Source organism: Pan paniscus, chromosome 1 (genome assembly GCF_029289425.2).
Source record: "Pan paniscus chromosome 1, NHGRI_mPanPan1-v2.0_pri, whole genome shotgun sequence".
Taxonomy (NCBI): domain Eukaryota; kingdom Metazoa; phylum Chordata; class Mammalia; order Primates; family Hominidae; genus Pan; species Pan paniscus.
In genome coordinates, this window is record NC_073249.2 from 79,475,546 (window position 1) to 79,490,075 (window position 14,530).

At 38.3% G+C, this 14,530-nt stretch overlaps 1 long non-coding RNA gene across 1 annotated transcript; it reads left to right on the forward strand.

The window, feature by feature from the left end:
• The first annotated feature begins 892 nt into the window (after positions 1 to 892).
• On the forward strand, positions 893 to 14,207 carry LOC130541053 (uncharacterized). Its single transcript, XR_008955094.2, has 4 exons — positions 893 to 1,474; positions 6,698 to 6,800; positions 11,127 to 12,101; positions 13,631 to 14,207. It is a non-coding gene; the product is annotated as an uncharacterized LOC130541053 (long non-coding RNA).
• Positions 14,208 to 14,530: the final 323 nt, after the last annotated feature.

Here is a 14,530-nt window from a genome sequence, read left to right on the forward strand (position 1 = left end):
AGTTAATTAAAAAAAATTGATGGTCTCTAAAGTCTCTTCCAGCTGATAGCTATAATAATAGCATTTATTATCTAATTGCTTCAAAACTGTGTTCATATTGCTTACAAAGTGCTAAGAGCACATGAAGTAAGGGAACTATTAAAGTAGAATGTAAGGCTTTAATCAACTTTTTCCTCCCTCTCTCTTCCGACTTCCTGTAGTTGTGTGTTTCGGTGATGTAGTGTATGATTAGTTCATTTTTGAGGCAATAGCGTAATAGTGAAAGTCTGCTGTCTCTTGTTTGTTACATTCCCAAGTCAGTGCCCATCCTCTTTTCATAGTAAGAATGGCCTCTAATGAACCAGCAGGTTTCCATCCGTTTGCAGTCCTGAGCGGTGGGGCTCCCGTGTTGTGCTATCATGCTCTTACGCGGTTGCTATGGTGATGGTCATGGTGGCAGGGCTACCTTTGGCTCATTTGATTTTCCTGGACAGTTTCTTTGCTTAAAAAAAAAAAAAAATACACACACACACACAGTTTATGAAGCCCCAATGTGAAATCATGCTGGCTCTGATTCATGACATTTTCCTGAGACTTTATAATGTTTCTTTTTTCTAAATAAGCAATTTCAGGTCAGGTAAAAATGTGAGTAAATCATGCCTGGCTCTTGTTCCAGATGTATCAATTTCTGTTCATTCCCCTTTTTCCCCCTCATGGCTTTGGGACAATAAAAATAAGCAATGCCTCCACTCTGGAGCCTTTCTGAGTATGCAATATATAAATGGTATACCGTGCAGGGAGCGATATTTCCTTACCTTGGTCATTACCGACCTTAGCGTTTTCTCTGGCAATTATCTGAAACAGAGCAATAACGTGGAGTAATGATCTTGGCACACTTGAGACCCTGGGAGGATCAAAGAGGCTGATGTGACAGTTCATGAAACGGGGAGGAAGCAAACCGTCCCCCACTGCCAACACTAACACAGCTCTGTGCTTGAGTCTGGGAGAGTCCAGTTGCCAAGTGTCTGCCTGCATTTTCTTTGAGGGGGCCAGCCCCAGAGCAGGTCAGGAACATTGTGGCTTTTATCAAGCAGACACTGTGGCTCTCTTTGAGGATGGCCAAAGACTCACTCATTGCTAGTAACTGCAACACATGTGGTCTTTTAAAGAGAGGACATGAATATTTTCATTAACTGGGAAAGAAGATGCCCACATTAGACTTCATTTATTTGGGAGACTTAGGGCAAGGCTGAAAGGGGCAGGATGTTTATAAAGAAATTAAGAGTGAGGGCTCTGGAGACAGACTGCCTGGGTTTTAATCCTGGCCCTTTAAGTTACCATTCTGTACAAGTTACCATTCTGTACAATGTAAGCAAATTCTAACCTCTCTGCCTAAGCTCCCTATCAGTAAAATGAAAGTAATGGTAATACCTACGTCACAGGCTGTCCTGGCAAATAACATGTGAGAAGTACTTAGAATACTGCTTGGCACATGGTAAGTCCTCAATAAATGTCAACTGCTATCGTTATTTTCAGGATAGGAGGGTGGTATCCAAATCCTGGGCTTACACAAGGGGTTTTTCATAGAGAGAAGTCCACAAAGGTAGAAAGGGTAGTCCTTGATGAGCCTTGAATGGACTTGGCTGAAGAAGTTTACATTTTTATGTAGCCTGGGCAACAGAGTGAGATTCCATCTCAAAAAAAAAAAAAAAAAGAAAAGAAAAGAAAAGAAAAGGGCCTCGTGAGGAAGAAACTGGTGGTGCTGTGGGTTTTGAATTAGAGGTATGCTCTAGAAACTGACCCTAAGAAAATATCCTGCTTTATCTCTAGCTCTTCCCCATATAACACAGAAAGATATTCCTATCATTTATTATTGTGTCCAGCATATAAGAATTAAAAATTAAAACATCTTGGTAATTTAACAAAATTTCTTTTTTTTTTGGTCTCTTTTTTTTTCTTTTATTATTATACTTTAAGTTTTAGGGTACATGTGCACATTGTGCAGGTTAGTTACATATGTATACATGTGCTATGCTGGTGCGCTGCACCCACTAACTCATCATATAGCATTAGGTATATCTCCCAATGCTATCCCTCCCCCCTCCCCCAACACCACAACAGTCCCCAGAGTGTGATGTTCCCCTTCCTGTGTCCATGTGTTCTCATTGTTCAATTCCCACCTTTGAGTGAGAATATGCAGTGTTTGGTTTTTTGTTCTTGCGACAGTTTACTGAGAATGATGATTTCCAATTTCATCAATGTCCCTACAAAGGACATGAACTCATCATTTTTTATGGCTGCATAGTATTCCATGGTGTATATGTGCCACATTTTCTTAATCCAGTCTATCATTGTTGGACATTTGGGTTGGTTCCAAGTCTTTGCTATTGTGAATAATGCTGCAATAAACATACGTGTGCATGTGTCTTTATAGCAGCATGATTTATAGTCCTTTGGGTATATACCCAGTAATGGGATGGCTGGGTCAAATGGTATTTCTAGTTCTAGATCCCTGAGGAATTGCCACACTGACTTCCACAATGGTTGAGCTAGTTTACAGTCCCACCAACAGTATAAAAGTGTTCCTATTTCTCCACATCCTCTCCAGCACCTGTTGTTTCCTGACTTTTTAATGACTGCCATTCTAACTGGTGTGAGATGGTATCTCACTGTGGTTTTGATTTGCATTTCTCTGATAGCCAGTGATGATGAGCATTTTTTCATGTGTCTTTTGGCTGCATAAATGTCTTCTTCTGAGAAGTGTCTGTTCATGTCCTTTGCCCACTTTTTGATGGGGTTGTTTGTTTTTTTCTTGTAAATTTGTTGGAGTTCATTGTAGATTCTGGATATTAGCCCTTTGTCAGATGAGTAGGTTGCGAAAATTTTCTCCCATTCTGTAGGTTTCCTGTTCACTCTGATGGTAGTTTCTTTTGCTGTGCAGAAGCTCTTTAGTTTAATTAGATCCCATTTGTCAATTTTGGCTTTTGTTGCCATTGCTTTTGGCATTTTAGACATGAAGTCCTTGCCCATGCCTATGTCCTGAATGGTATTGCCTAGGTTTTCTTCTAGGATTTTTATGGTTTTAGGTCTAACATTTAAGTCTTTAATCCATCTTGAATTGATTTTTGTATAAGGTATAAGGAAGGGATCCAGTTTCAGCTTTCTATATATGGCTAGCCAGTTTTCCCAGCACCATTCATTAAATAGGGAATACTTTCCCCATTGCTTGTTTTTCTCAGGTTTTTCAAAGATCAGATGGTTGTAGATATGTGGCGTTATTTCTGAGGGCTCTGTTCTGTTCCATTGATCTATATCTCTGTTTTGGTACGAGTACCATGCTGTTTTGGTTACTGTAGCCTTGTAGTATAGTTTGGAGTCAGGTAGTGTGATGTCTCCAGCTTTGTTCTTTTGGCTTAGGATTGACTTGGTGATGTGGGCTCTTTTTTGGTTCCATATGGACTTTAAAGTAGTTTTTTCCAATTTCGTGAAGAAAGACATTGATAGCTTGATGGGGATGGCATTGAATCTGTAAATTACCTTGGGCAGTATGGCCATTTTCACGATATTGATTCTTCCTACCCATGAGCATGGAATGTTCTTCCATTTGTTTGTATCCTCTTTTATTTCCTTGAGCAGTGGTTTGTAGTTCTCCTTGAAGAGGTCCTTCACATCCCTTGTAAGTTGGATTCCTAGGTATTTTATTCTCTTTGAAGCAATTGTGAATGGGAGTTCACTCATGATTTGGCTCTCTGTCTGTTGCTGGTGTATAAGAATGCTTGTGATTTTTGTACATTGATTTTGTATCCTGAGACTTTGCTGAAGTTGCTTATCAGCTTAAGGAGATTTTGGGCTGAGACAATGGGGTTTTCTAGATATACAATCATGTCGTCTGCAAACAGGGACAATTTGACTTCCTCTTTTCCTAATTGAATACCCTTTATTTCCTTCTCCTGCCTAATTGCCCTGGCCAGAACTTCCAACACTATGTTGAATAGGAGTGGTGACAGAAGGCATCCCTGTCTTGTGCCAGTTTTCAAAGGGAATGCTTCCAGTTTTGGCCCATTCAGTATGATATTGGCTGTGGGTTTGTCATAGATAGCTCTTATTATTTTGAAATACGTCCCATCAATACCTAATTTATTGAGAGTTTTTAGCATGAAGGGTTGTTGAATTTTGTCAAAGGCCTTTTCTGCATCTATTGAGAGAATCATGTGGTTTTTGTCTTTGGCTCTGTTTATATGCTGGATTACATTTATTGATTTGCATATATTGAACCAGCCTTGCATCCCAGGGATGAAGCCCACTTGGTCATGGTGGATAAGCTTTTTGATGTGCTGCTGGATTCGTTTTGCCAGTATTTTATTGAAGATTTTTGCATCAATGTTCATCAAGGATATTGGTCTAAAATTCTCTTCTTTTGGTTGTGTCTCTGCCCGGCTTTGGTATCAGAATGATGCTGGCCTCATAAAATGAGTTAGGGAGGATTCTCTCTTTTTCTATTGATTGGAATAGTTTCAGAAGGAATGGTACCAGTTCCTCCTTGTACCTCTGGTAGAATTCGGCTGTGAATCCATCTGGTCTTGGACTCTTTTTGGTTGGTAAGCTATTGATTCTTGCCACAATTTCAGATCCTGTTATTGGTCTATTCAGAGATTCAACTTCTTCCTGGTTTAGTCTTGGGAGAGTGTATGTGTTGAGGAATTTATCCATTTCTTCTAGATTTTCTAGTTTATTTGCGTAGAGGTGTTTGTAGTATTCTCTGATGGTAGTTTGTATTTCTGTGGGATCGGTGGTGATATCCCCTTTATCATTTTTTATTGCATCTATTTGATTCTTCTCTCTTTTTTCTTTATTAGTCTTGCTAGTGGTCTATCTATTTTGTTGATCCTTTCAAAAAACCAGCTCCTGGATTCATTAATGTTTTGGAGGGTTTTTTGTGTCTCTATTTCCTTCAGTTCTGCTCTAATTTTAGTTATTTCTTGCCTTCTGCTAGCTTTTGAATGTGTTTGCTCTTGCTTTTCTAGTTCTTTTAATTGTGATGTTAGGGTGTCAATTTTGGATCTTTCCTGCTTTCTCTTGTGGGCATTTAGTGCTATAAATTTCCCTCTACACACTGCTTTGAATGCATCCCAGAGATTCTGGTATGTTGTGTCTTTGTTCTCGTTGGTTTCAAAGAACATCTTTATTTCTGCCTTCATTTCGTTATGTACCCAGTAGTCATTCAGGAGCAGGTTGTTCAGTTTCCATGTAGTTGAGTGGTTTTGAGTGAGTTTCTTAATCCTGAGTTCTAGTTTGATTGCACTGTGGTCTGAGAGATAGTTTGTTATAATTTCTGTTCTTTTACATTTGCTGAGGAGAGCTTTACTTCCAACTATGTGGTCAATTTTGGAATAGGTGTGGTGTGGTGCTGAAAAAAATATATATGCTGTTGATTTGGGGTGGAGAGTTCTGTAGATGTCTATTAGGTTTGCTTGGTGCAGAGCTGAGTTCAATTCCTGGGTATCCTTGTTGATTTTCTGTCTCGTTGATCTGTCTAATGTTGACAGTGGGGTGTTAAAGTCTCCCATTATTAATGTGTGGGAGTCTAAGTCTCTTTGTAGGTCACTCAGGACTTGCTTTATGAATCTGGTTGCTCCTGTATTGGATGCGTATATATTTAGGATAGTTAGCTCTTCTTGTTGCATTGATCCCTTTACCATTATGTAATGCCCTTCTTTGTCTCTTTTGATCTTTGTTGGTTTAAAGTCTGTTTTGTCAGAGACTAGGATTACAACCCCTGCTTTTTTTGCTTTCCATTTTCTTGGTAAATATTCCTCCATCCCTTTGTTTTGAGCCTAAATGTGTCTTTGCATGTGAGATGGGTCTCCTGAATACAGCACACTGATGGGTCTTGACACCTTATCCAATTTGCCAGTCTGTGTCTTTTAATTGAGGCATTTAGCCCATTTACATTTAAGGTTAATATTGTTGTCTGTGAATTTGATCCTGTCATTATGACGCTAGCTGGTTATTTCATGTGTTAAAAGCTGCTTTAAATTTTGTATTTTTACTTTTTACTGATACATAATATTTTATATTTTAAGGGAGGTGGATGTGATATTTTGTTACATGCATAGGTTGTATAATGATCAATTCGGGATAGTTGAGATATTTATCACTTCGATTATTTATTATTTCTATGTGTTGGGAAGAATTCAAGCTACTCTCTTCTAGCTATTTTGAAATACATAATACACTGTTGTAACTATAGTCACTCTACTCTGCTGTTGAACAATAGAAGTTGTACCTTTTATCTAACTGTATGTTTGTACCTGTTAACCTACCTCTATTCATCCCTGCTTCACTCACCCACCCTTCTCAGCCTCTAGTATCTATCATCTGTTTTTAAAAGTCTTGCCCATTTTTCCTTTCTCTCCTACCCCTTTTCCTTCCTTCTTTCCATCAATAAAGATGTAATAGGTATCTTCTCTCTGGTAGATACTGTACCAGATGCTTCCATATTTGTTTTCATCAGCCCAGGTGTTTTTGGTTTGTTTTGTTTTCCTATTAAAGCTTCACTGTCAATGATGATGGCAAAGAGCCCTGAATAAAGCACCATAACAGTCGTTTCATGAAGTTCTCTTATAAAGGCTCACACTTTATAAGAAAAGTACTATTGCAACGCTTCTTGGGGGATTCTCCAAGTATTCTTTGAGGCCTTCATGATCTCCCTTTTCAGTGCACCAAGTCCCCTCCAAGGAGAGACCCTGGGTAATGATGATCTTTGGTGTCAACTAAGATTCTTAAGAACTGGATCCTCGTGATTCCTATGTGACCTGAAGGTAAGCCAGCAACTCAATTTATCTCATATTTGGTTTCTTAAACTAATATTTTATGAATACTTGCCACATGCTGCAAAATAAATAAAGCACATATATGGACAAATCATTTTGATTTGGGATTCTTTAATAAAAATAACAGAAATGGCAATAAAGTCATGATTGAAAAAAGTTGTTATTTTAGTGCTGAATTCACTGCTTCCTTCACGGAGTTTTTCCACATCCTTAAGGAGGTTAGAGTAACTTTTAAAAAATAAACAACGAAGTGACTGGAAAGTAGATATTAAGCAAGAGTGATGCAAATTCTGTGTATCCTATGATTTAATTAAAGAGACCATCTCATAGAAGAGCAACACTGAAAACTTCCGCAGAGACAATGTGGTGCAGTGGAGAGAGCACTGACTTCAGTGCCAGCTGTGAGACCTTGAACTTCTTGGACCTCAGTTTCCACCTCTACAAAACAAGGAAGTTACAGTAAAATATCTGTAAGATCTTCTCTAGCACAAAACGCCTAGGATTCTCAGGACCACTTAGCAATAGCCTTCAGTATAAATTTCCAATCATTAATTTGGAAAGTTCTTAGAATTTAAAATAGTCATCATCTCTATGGTTCTGCTCTAGTCCACTCCGAAACTCACACCTTTTGATGGGTTAACCAGACAGCATAGTGTTTTCTCAGAGTTCTTTGTTCTGAGTAGAGTTATGCTCCAGTTCTACTTCCTCTGGTTTACTTATTCCACATTGTACTAAAATTTGGCATCCAACTGTTTAATAAAACTCATTGCACCACAGTTGAAAGCTCCAGATTATTTACTACCTAGCGTCTTCTTAAATTTATTCCCACATAATAAGAGTGTGATATCAGCTGAAAGAACATTTCTAAAATCTGTATTGTTCTTCCTGGAGGCAGTTGAACTCAACTTTCAGGGTTTGATCGTCTTATCAGTCATCAAAGAAATGTATGGCCAGGATCAAGTATATGGCTATTCTTGAATACTGCCATCACTTGTGTCTAGGTGAAATTGAGTTCAATGAGCAAAGGAGGCTGAATAATACATTTTTTCATAGCTTTAAGGTTTAAGATAATGTATATAAAGTACTTGATATGTGGGAGACACACAGTAGGTGGTAGTCATTATCAAGGGATATGTTGATTTATTGAGCTCAATTCTCATCAAATCTCATTCCCACACAAAGCTCGTGCTAAACAGAAACCTGCACTTTCCCATAACTATCATGCTTTATTTTGCCTCTGAGCCATCCCTTCTGCCTGTTCCAATGCCTCATCCCACTCTTTTTAACTGATGAACTCCTATTCAACATTTTGAATCTCGAGATCCATTCATAAATTCAACAATATTTATTAAGGACCTGCTATGTCCAAGAAACTGCTCTTGATGTTGTGGATATACCAGGGAACAAAACAACCCAAAACACATTCGTGTTTTCTCCTAACATGTCTTGTAATTACCAGCATGCTCATTTTTATCCCCACGGGATTGTACACTTGCCGGGAGTGAAGACAATGCCTTTCTTAAAAACGCAGCACTGAGCAAAAGTCTGGCACAAAATAGCTGCTCAATAAATACTAAGCAAATACAATTAAGAATAAGAAACGAGAATACATAGAAAGAGGAATGGGACAATACCTTGGTGGTGTTATTGGACCACTAATTACAACAGTAGCATATGAAGAGACTATTCAGGCTGTGATCAGTTGAACCCTAGAAACCTTTCTGGTATTCACTATGAACCTTATTCTCAAAAATCACACAAAAAATGTATTAGTCCATTCTCACACTGCTATAAAGATACTACCCAAGTCTGGATAATTTATCAACAGAGGAGGTTTAATTGATTCACAGTTCCGCCTGGCTGGGAGGCCTCAGGAAACTTAATCGTGGCGGAAAGAGAAGCAGATACCTTCTTTACAAGGCGGCAGGAGAGAGAAAAAGTGTGTGTAGGAGGAAAATGTTAAACACTTACAGAACTATCAGATCTTGTGAGAACTCACTCACTATCACAAGAACAGCATGGGGAAACTGCCCCTGTGATCCAATCGCCTCCCACCATGTCTTGTCCTTGACACATGAGGATTATGGGATTATAATTCAAGATGAGATTTGGATGGGGACACAAAGCCAAACCATTTCAACAAAGGAGAATTATACATCTATCTCAGTCTAGGTACAAGTTTACATTTCTCTAGAATTTTTATCCTTTTACCACAGGGGGAATTTTTTTTTTAAACATGCTTTTAAGAAAGCCACTAAGGCAAGAGAGAAAAGGAATAGGACAGTCCCAAAGGAGCTGAGGTATAGACCAATGGATCTTGCAGGGTATTTTCAAAAGACTAGTCAAGAAGGTGGCACTTGTGGAAGAGGAGCATGAAAGGAATATCATGGAAAGGAAAGAAAACCAAAACAGCAGAAAGAAAAAACTTTTATTAAAAAAAAAAAAAGAAGCACTATGGAGGAAATACATCAATGATTAAAAACATGAAAACAGCAAAAACAATAAAAGTAGTAAATGTGATTATGGATTGTACATACAATTGTTTTATTTGATTTACTCACCAGCTCTGTGGGTTCTGTAAGAGAGGTATTATCCTCCCTATTTCATAGATAAGGAAACCAAGATGCAGAGACTTGCCCAATTACATAGCCAGTAGTTGAAGTTCTCTGACTTACGCTCTAAAAATATTCTCACATAGAAAAGGGGAAAGATAAAAAATCAAAGATAAGAATGAAGAGAAAGCAGTGATTAATAAACGTTTGTTGCATGAGTGGGACAGAGATATGTAAAAGGAAAGACTGAAAATACAAATTTCAACTTCAATGGAGAATATTTCTCTGAGGTCCCTAAACATTTTCAAGACTTTGGCTCCTGACTCCTACAGATATCATTGTAGATATGATGTAACTAAGTGGAAGAAATCCCCATTCTTGTTTATAAATTAAGAGATTAATTAATAAATAGTAAGTCAATTATTATTTGTTGACCAGACTGTCAGTCAGGGTTGAGGCAGGAAAGAGATGGCTCACTCAAAGGGTAAAGAGCATTTAATGAAGGGACTGTTTACACATTTGGAGGGAGGGAGAATAACCAAGGGATTGCTCATAGTGGGAAGTGGTCTTTACTCGTGGGCCTCGAGGGCAATGAATGAGAGGGAGCACAGACCCCAGTGAGCGCTGCAGCCATGAGAGAGGGCTTCTTGACAAGAGCTGTGGTCTCTGGGTGTCTGATAGGAGAATGCAGCCATGATGGTGACAGTAGAGAGAAGGATGCTGTGCCAAATGCCTTCTTTTCCAAAAAAAGATAAAATTAAGAAATAAAGATGGGAATAAGGGGAAGAGATGAAAGACTGTACTACTTCAACAAAATGTGAAAAACGAGGACAAAGCATCTTTCTTAAGGTGGGGGAATTTAGAAAATGGGGAAATATATATAAACTTTAGTTACATTTTCCAGTTTTGTCCACTTATTTTGCAACAGTGTAATGAATCTACTACACTGCAGTCATTCAGAAACCTTGGGGTTAATGCGACAATAACACAAAATCCCTGTCCCCAAAGAAATCAGTCCACAATGACAGACATGCAAGTGAACAACAGCAACAAAACCAGTGTAATATAATGTTATTAAAGAGATACACACACAGTTCCGTGGTGCAAAGACAGCAAGTGCTATTCTTGGTAGAGTTGGAGAAGATTTGCAAATGAGAGGGACATCTGAATGGCATTTTAAATCAGCAGTTTTGAAAGACCAGGGAAATAAAGGCATCTCAAGTATGGGGAGTGGCTTGTGTCCAGCTGTGGAAACTCTAAAGGACCTGATGATTTAAGGAACTGCAATAATTCAGCATGGCTTGAGTTTGGGGTGGTTGTGGGGAAGTATTATACTAAAGACCATTAACTTGACTCTAAATAACAGTTGAAGATTTTAAAGCAAGAAAGAGATATGGTTACATTTATGTATTAGAAAGACCATTACTGAAGTATTGTTTCCAATTTAAGGAATGGAATGGGTGGGGAGGAGGAACAGTCATGTATAAATTTATTTCCTCTAAATTTCTTTCTGTCAGTCACTTTTTTCATCTTTATTGTATTTGCTTGATTTTTTTAAAAAGGGGGGACATTTTAATCTGAGATAAGAAGAAGAGAAGTGCAGAGTGAAAGATTGGGTTTATTTTCACATCGGTGTCATTGCCTTGCAGACATTCTGGTGAGGGGCTGCAGGTAAAGGAGCTCTCCTGCTCAAGGACTGACCTTGGTAGGACCTTGGCCACCGATCTGCATTCAGGGAATTTCACTTCTCTTTCCCTTCTAGATGTGGCCAGTCCACCACCAAAGCAAGGAAAGAGATATGAGAAGGAAGTTTCCTCTCCTACCCAGTGCATCATTACTGGCAACAGTGAGAAGCAGAGCTGGGAATTTGAGAAGCAAACCAATGCCTTCTGCTTCTCGTCATTATTCCAGACAACAGACAGAAAAGAGGCAAACCTTCACCTTCTGTGGTCGCTTCTGATACTCAACCGGGAACCTCATTCTCAGTAGCTACAGATTTCCCTAATCACTCATCTTAACTTGACACTGCGTTCTAGTGCCTTTCGTGAGAAGGGTCTTGGGAGGCCATAAACCTATGTTGCTGGGAAAAGAATCTACTGCAATAAAAAGAGCAGGAGAGGAGCTGCAGATTTCCAGCTCTCACAGCTTGTTCACTCGTGGAGACTAGGCTGCAATGTGCTCTTGAAATCATTGGGGTGGGCCTTGTTTCTGAAGAAATAAAGAGGCCCCAGAACCTCCCAAGTGAGCGAAAAAATGATTTCCAGATACTCAAATGGAGTGGCCTTCTGGCTACATGAGCTGGATGTGCTTGGCAGTCTTTCCATCTGGCTGGCCAGTATCCTGAGGTTAGCAAAGCAGAAGGCAAATCTTTGGGGAGCTAAAAGACATGTGCACGTGCCAGTATTTTTGACAAATGCTCAGTTAATTGTTTTCTATGATGCTTCTCCCGAGACACAAACTGTGTGCACCAGGCACCAAGAACTATCCCCATCCCACCACCCCAGATCCCAAGGGAAACTTCATAATTACACACGTTTGGGCCAAACATCTACCCCACAGGAAATGGACACATCAGCCCCTAGGGATGAAAGAATGATGCAGGGCATGGGAAAGCAGAGAAATCTCCTGAGTGAGAAAGAAGACAAATTCACATAAGCCTGAGAGCCTATATACCGGTAGGAAAAACTCAGAATTTCTTTTCAGGATACTAAGGAAATGGTGGTCAGAAGAAGCCTGGGTAAGTTGATGAAAAATCTGTATTGTTCTATATCTGGTAAACAATTTAGTATTTGGAAACCACAACATTCCAGGATTGAACTCAATTTTGGATCAGTTACTGGAAATAGTGGCATATACAATGGGTTCCAAAACAGATTATGCATAAGTAAAGATGATTCAGGAGTCTAAGCTTTAAAATCCATGATCTTCAGTAATGCTTTTTTCCAGATCTAGCCCTTATACGATTTTGTCTCTTTTTTGTTCTACAGGTTTTTCTAGTTATATTTAGCTCCTGCCATTTATTCATCAAATATTTGTAGTTGCGCACTGTGTAGGATGCTTACATACTCTGCTCTTGTTGAGTTAGAAAGCTTTAGAAGATATAGCCCTCTGAATGAATGTTAACTGGATGAAAATCTCACCTGTACACACCCACGTTGCTTACTAGAGCAACAGACTGGAATAGTAAAGAACCCCAGTTCTACTACTGACACTGCTGGAGAACGGGCTTCAGCAGAAGATAACTCAATTTCAACATATGGTATTTTTGTCAAATGTTTTGAATCAAGAGATTTGTGCTCTAGGTATAAAATCTAAAGTAATTCTTGTTTGCTTCCACTAAAGGTAGATTTTATAAGCAGTGACAACATAACATACTAAGTCAATTTAAAGATCTGCAATCTGAAGTTTCTTTAAGAAAACTAAGATAATGTGTTACTTATTTAAGGATTAATTATCCATTCTCTTCGGAATTCAAAATTTTCAGAGAGAATAGAAACTCCTCAAAAAAAAGTTGAATTTAAAAGGCATTGAAATCATAAAGGTGAAACAGATATGTAGTTGGTTAATAGATTTTACATGCCTGAGAAAATCTGTAAATAACTTCAATAAAATGTTTACTGAAAGAACAAGAGTACAAGAGAAGCAAGTATCAACAACAATGGCAAAGCAAAAAAAAAAAAAAAACTTGAACAAAAAATTTGTCATCAGGAAATAAATAAGTCAGACTAGAAGCAGTATTGGTAAATTCAAGTTTAAAAATTTGACCAACACATTCAATATAAGAAGTAGAAGTCAAATAAAATGAAATAAAGACAAGGAAAAAAAGTCTGAGGCAAAGGGAAATAAAGGAAAGATATTGAACTAATTTTTGCTTTACAAAAATATTTTAAAAATAAAACACCTTATGATTGTTTAAAATCATATTAGCTTATTTTAGGAAAAAAATGCTTTATTTTGTTTTGGCTTGCTTTTCAACAAGGAGATAGCCCAGTCTGTGTGAAATAGAAATACCAGCAAGAAGCATTTGTTGGATTAAAAATATATCACTACAGCTCTGAAATTAGTATAAGGCTAATTACTATAAGGCTATTTGCATAGAGAGTGCACTTTAATAAGCATTAGTAAAACATTTTAGAATGCTTTGTTCGAAAAATAAAAAAATCCCTCAATGAAACCTCTTCCAGACATGTGTCATGGGTTTTTTGTTGCTGAATTCTTCCATATTAACAAACTAAGTTGCTCTTCCTTTCATTCCTTTGGCCACAGGACAGATGAAATTCACCAAAGTCTCTACCACAGACATTCTCAGATGGTCCTAATAAAAAGAAGAAACCCAAACCAGAACTGGTGGTCCACACTGTGAGAGTTGCTGAATATCATCACAAAGCAATAATTATCCAACAGCATGCTTGGTGGCTCAACATTCTGAAAGGCAAATGTCAAGGGCACATAGTCTCAACCATGTTGCTGATGGGAGCTCATGTTTTTTGTGTTGGGTGGTCTTGTGTTCTGCCTGGTGGTCTTTCTTCTGCCTGCTATGACAGCACTAATGATTTCATGTACACAGTATTCACTTGTCTCCCTTTAGTAGTGCATGACAAGTCATAAAAGACAGACTGCCCAGAAATGACACTGCAGTATTCCAGACATTTTCTCTCTTGGTGGTGACAGTTCCAAATCAAGCTGGCTCAGTGCTTTTAAGTCAAAGCATTTGTCGAAGTGGCGGTTCAAAACACAGCCTTAGATCTGGAGAATCAAACTAGGCATTTCTCACCTCTCCCATCATTGCTGGTAATAAATATTCAACTGCTGGACCACAGCTAGCAGATTATGATAGATGACACAGAATAGAATCCAACTCTTTCTTTCTTATCTGTGAAGAACTCATCTTTTGGTTAGAGAGATTTCACTACCTTTTAATAAGCATAAGTAGGTCATTTTACAGACTTTCTTCCGCACTCATTCGGGATTTCTTTCCCAAATTCCCACAAAGAGTAGCAAGGGAAGCTTCATAGCTGCATAGAATATTAATATAATTTCTGTTCAGAGGATCAATGTATCACACACTCAAAAATCAATCCAGGCAATTATCAAGGTTTTAACTCTAAAGAATGTATTAGAACATTCTTCATCAGAAGCTGACCTATAATTCTGTATAGGGCAATC